The following is a 6,000-nucleotide window of genomic DNA, read 5'->3' as shown; positions in this document are numbered from 1 at the left end:
GTATATTTATACTGTAACTGTATGCTAGGCCATTATACTCAGTGCAGATTCAGTCTTTATTGAACTCAATACACACAGTAACACAGTGCTGGGCCTGTCCTGCAGGAGAGACACAATGCTGGGGTCTCCCAGCTCTTATATACAATACAGATACATGTGATACAAGAGACAGTCAGTGCAGGTTCAGTCTTTATTGAACTCAATACACACAGTAACACAGAGCTCAGACTGTCATGCAAGACAGACACACTGCTGGGGTCTCCCAGCTCTTATATACAGTACATATACATGTGATACAAGAGACAGTCAGTGCAGATTCAGTCTTATAGAACTCAATACACACAGTAACACAGTGCTGGGCCTGTCCTGCAGGAGAGACACAATGCTGGGGTCTCCTACTTTATACTGCGTCAATTACACATTGTAAATTCTCAGACATTCTCAGAATTTGCCTTTTTGAACAGGTACAGTGGGTATAGAATGTCACCACCCGCTTTCAAAATGTTCACCTTTTGTTGCCCTAAGGCCCATAAAGAATACAAATAAAATGAGAATTTATTAACAAATCATACCTTGCAACATCCAAGGGAAAAAAGAAAGCAAAATTTAAAAAATAAATAAGTTGAATAACTGGTTAAGAGAGCACCCCCCTGAGTTAATAAATTTGTTGCTTGAATTACAGCCTTGAGTCTGTTTGGATACATCTCTACCAACTTTGCACACCTAGAGGGATTAATATTTGCCCATTCTGTCACGATTGTAGTCCCTCCGCCTTAAGGGTGCTCCGGCTCTTTCACTTCTGAGTTGATTTTGTTCACCTGTCCCCTGTTCCAGCCTCCTATCCAGCCCACCTTAAAAGCCAGACGCTCACTCTGTTCTGGGCTCTGCATTGGTTCCTTTACCAGGCGAGTCTGGGATCTGGAGCGCCTGGTCCCATTCCCCCCCTTGTTCCCCCTGACCCTCCACCGGATTCCACCCATAGTGGATTCTTTGCTTTGAAATGCAAAGCATTGGAATTTTCTAGAAACAGCTGCATTTATTCTGAACTAATCAAAATCACCACAATTGATCGCAGGTGGGACCCAATTAGTTTGTTGTTTGATCTATAAGGTGATTGGTTATACCTGAGCAAGGATACAAATGCAGTTGTAAGAGGGGTGTTCACTTGTCCAAACAAAGTATTTTACTGTTCACAACTGGCAACCCACTGGAGCTCAGCAGTTGTGAGCCTGGTCAGTACCTGGATGGAAGACCTCCTGGGGAAAAACTAAGGTTGCTGCTGGAAGAGGTGTTAGTGGGGCCAGCAGGGGGCGCTCACCCTACTGTCTGTGTGGGTCCTAATGCCCCAGTATAGTGACGGGGAGACTAGACTGTAAAAATTCGCCGTACTTTGGATTAGACTTAAATCCAAGGTCCTGACTCTCTGTGGTCATTAAAAATCCCAGGGCGTTTCTCGAGAAGAGTAGGGGTGTAACTCTGGCATCCTGGCCAAATTTCCCAGTGGTCCTTACCAATCATGGCATCCTAAAAATTCCCAATCTATGAATTGGCTTCATCACTCTGCTCTCCTCCCCACTGCGAGCTGGTGTGTGGGGAGCGTTCTGGAGCACTATGGCTGCTGTCGCATCATGCAGGTGGGGGCTTCACATTGGTGGTGGTGGAGCGGAGTCCCCATTACCTGTAAAGCTTTGAGTGGAGTGTCCAGAAAAGCGCTATATAAGTGTAAGCAATTATTAATTATTAATATTAATTAATTTTCAGAATGTTTTAGAATTTTATTTTCACTTGGCTAATGTGGGTTACTGAGTGTAAATAAAAATGGAACAAGCCTAATTTAATTTGTTTTTATTTCAGAGTGTCATACAACAAATGGTACAAATTATGAAAGGGGGTGGTGACTTTCTATACCCACTGTATTTTTATACTGCAGCTCTATGCTAGACTATTATATATTTTGTGATTCATTGTTCCATGTTCTATTTTCACACTTTTCAACTTTTCTTTTTTTTGAAAATGTTAAGTGCTGCTTGCAGATGTTGACCTGGTGTCCTGTGTACACTGAGAAGGAGATGGTCTTGGGCAGTTTCATATCTAGCTCAGTACACACAGTAACAAGGAGCTGGGACTGTCCTGCAGGACAGGCACACTGCTGGTGTCTCCCAGCTCTTATATACAGTACACAGGAGATAAAGGAGACAGTCAGTGCAGATTCAGTCTGTATGGAGCTCAGTACACACAGTAACACACAGCTGGGACTGTCCTGCAGGACAGACACACTGCTGGGGTCTCCCAGCTCTTATATACAGTACAGATACCTGTGATACAGGAGACAGTCAGTGCAGATTCAGGCTGTATTGAGTTCAATACACACAGTGACACAGAGCTGGGACTGTCCTGCAGGACAGACACACTGCTGGGGTCTCCCAGCTCTTATATACAGTACAGATACCTGTGATACAGGAGACAGTCAGTGCAGATTCAGGCTGTATTGAGCTCAATACACACAGTGACACAGAGCTGGGACTGTCCTGCAGGACAGACACACTGCTGGGGTCTCCCAGCTCTTATATACAGTACAGATACATGTGATACAGGAGACAGTCAGTGCAGATTCAGGCTGTATTGAGCTCAATACACAGAGTAACACAGAGCTGGGACTGTCCTGCACGATATCCAGTGTCCTGTTAGCTTGCAGAATTTGTGACAAGGAAGCAGAATGGAGAATGGAGCCTGGCCTTTATTTACCCCTCACAGTAGGGCAGTTGGGAACAGTTTCTCTTTTACAATAACACCTGGGAAAGCAGTCATTTATACAGCAGAGCACTTACAGGAGAAAGTTTGCAAGAGGTATCAAAGGGTGCAGTTATCAGATTATAAAGAGAGTTCCTCACCTGTCCAGAGTGCAATTATGTAGAGTATTATGTAGATATTGCAGAATTACTGACCAGGGAAAATCTAGAAATTAAAGTAATTTACATAAGTCAACTTCGCATTAATATCTGACACTCCTCAGTACAACCTGGACATTCTGATACATTTCAAATTCTGACAACTGTATTCAACTTAAGATGATTTTGAAATCATGGTCTCTTGATTTTGTCTATAGTACAAGAGGAATGGAATTCCAGTTCACAGAGCAACAGGAAAAGTGTAGCTCGGGGTGAGGAGTATCAGTCTGTACTCAGACCTTGACCTTGTTTCTGAAATATTTTACAGGGCCTTTTCCTTTGAGAAGTCAGACTGTTCTGTCCTCTGTGAGCTGTGTGCTGTAAATGGTGTGGTTATGTCCTTGGTGCTACAGGTAAGGACGTTTCTGAGCCAGCTTGGCTGTGTTTAGTCAGGAACTCTAAGAGTCAGGGCTCTGATGGGAGTTAGCTGATAGTGTTTTTTTAATTTTTCTGTGTATAGAGAAGTACGCTTCATAGGGTTAAAACAATGACATCGTGTCAGACAGGACATATGCTAGAGGTCAGAGAAGACTGGCTGTTTTGATACAGCATGTCTCCAGCTATAGTTAGGCTCTGTCCTCAGTGGTGGTTACAGAACTCTGTATGGCTAGTTTCTGGGAATGAGATAATCTTGTCTATATGGCCAGGTAGACACCCCTCTGGTCAACAGGTTTAAGCCAAAGTAAACAGCCATTCTTGACATACTGATTGCTTTAAACATCACATCTTCTAACCTGAGTGTGAGGAGGTGTGGGTTTTGACGTTCCATGTGAATGGGAGGGCCTGGTGTTTCCCTGTATAAGACTTGTCAGACCACCTCTCTCACACAGGGCCTGTCCTGAGGTCTGGCTGCTTGTGCTCATAAACGACCAGCTCTGTACATGACACTTGTACATACTGCCCTTTTGTGCTTGTTTCTCCCTTTCTCTTTTGTTCAAATGTGTTATTTGGTCTTAATGCCCTCAGGAGGAAGCAGGAAGATCGTCTGCTGAAGCCTTTTCTTTGGGGAAAGTTTGTTTCTCAGTTAGGTTGGTGTGTTGGACTGCAGTATATTGAGACAGAAAAGAGAAGGTTTCTGTTTTCTTTCTCTTTGAAAAAGGAGCAATAAAGGCCAGTGTTTCCTATATAAAACTGTTCATTGTTTTTGTTTTATGTTTCAGCTTGTGTTATACCTGTGACATTATAACAGACCCAGGGCTGAGCCCTGTTACGATCCCTGCCTCCCGGCAACGGAGGAGGCAGAAGTAGGCGTAGCCCCTATCCATCAGTTCACCTATCAGTTTTCCTATTCACCACCACACCCCCGTCTCATCCTACTTAAACACCTGTCTTTCCCTACCTCTTTGCTCAGTATTGGCTTTTCCTTTCGAGATTCCTGGTTGCGCTACTCCTACTTCTACCCTGTGTTCGTCTTGGCTTTTGGTTTTCGGTTTTTCCCTTTGGACTTCGACTTTTCGGATCTCGGCTTGGCTTGGTTACTTTCGCTCTGTTTCGGATCACTGGCTACCCCTGGATTATCGGATTGCTCTACCGTCTACGACTTCGGATCACGCTTCGGCTTCGGTACTCGTTCCCTTTCGGATATTTGGCTTCCCCTGGACTCTCGGCTCGTTCCTTCGATTACGGATTGCTTTTGGATTACGGCTTGGCTTTGTTCGCTCCTGCAAGTGGGTTCACTCACTGGTTTCGGTCCCTCTTACCGAATCCTTAACAAGCCCATAACATGGTGATTTCCAAGAACAGTCAGATATACCCATTCATTTTACTCTGTCAATACAGCATAATTTTTACAAATGTTTTAACACTGAGGCACTGAAATGTATTCAAGAAAATTAAAAATTACTTAAGTTACTTAAAAAGTCATGGGAATGCTCTATACGAATTTAGAACACAAATTGTAGCAAGCTGTAGTGATCTGTTCTAACTCATTGGCTATTTCTTTAAACTGTATTTAGACATTTTAGAAAATGAGAAAACCACTTTTAGTGCTTCTTATTGTATATCTGTGTGACAGTTTTCAATCACATGTTCTCAGTCCCCTTGTGTGTAATCAATTACTTTTGAAAATGAGTCCACAAAGATATACCCGCTCCCCTGGTTAAGTAAGGGTTCTGTCCGGCAAGTCTTTACATAAAACAAACATTACTTAAGTTGCAGGTGAACTTTTCTTAGTCACACAGCAGCAGCTGCTATTGCAATCCATTAGGTAGAGAGAGAAAGGAAATGTTGTCCTTTAAATAGGGTGAGAACAATTAGATTATTGTGAATTACAAAATCAATTTAATGATCATAAAACCCGTCAATCAAAATAGTTAAACACCAATTGCAGCTTACACTTCAGAAATACACAGTATAGTAAATAAAATTACATGTAAATGAATTTATTAATAATTCAATGTACAGTATCTTACACAGTACTGTTCTGTAATCAAACACAAAATAAACTACAGAATACATATTACAAAATTATTAATACTGTAATACTCTTACCACAGTACTGCCGTACTTAAGACACTTGCATGAAAGCAAAGAGAGACTAAAGTGTTAAAGAGTTGGAGACAGCAGATCGCTCACTCTGCACTATTCTTTTACAGAAGGACCTACTTGTTCTCTGTAATGTGAACTCTCCTCTCCTAGACAATTTCATTGTCGGACTCACAGGAGTCTTTTACATAAAGTCTAGTTTTGAGTAACCCAGTGAGAGAGAGTATACATACAAATCATCTCCAATCTTTAATGGTGGCATCAAATTTAATCAAAACAGCTAAGAAGAGGTGAGCCAAGTTTGTTTTCCTGGGTGTGATGATCATTTTGCACTTGCAACCGTCTTCTTTATAAGACTGTGATTGGCTGTGAACATCCCACCTCATGCCTGACCATAGTTTCATTCTAGTACTGGGATTGTCAGACTGATGTGACGAGTCTACACTCTCAAACAGCTAAGACTGCAGGTATATCAGCGTGAGATGTGTCACAGTGGGCTCTCTGTATATGTAATAATTAGGATTTACTTTAGTCTGTAATATTAGTTTCATATTCCATTAGTTTTTGC

Source organism: Atractosteus spatula, assembly GCF_055471065.1.
Source record: "Atractosteus spatula isolate fAtrSpa1 chromosome 10 unlocalized genomic scaffold, fAtrSpa1.hap1 SUPER_10_unloc_3, whole genome shotgun sequence".
Taxonomy (NCBI): Eukaryota; Metazoa; Chordata; class Actinopteri; order Semionotiformes; family Lepisosteidae; genus Atractosteus; species Atractosteus spatula.
This window is presented reverse-complemented; position numbering follows the sequence as displayed.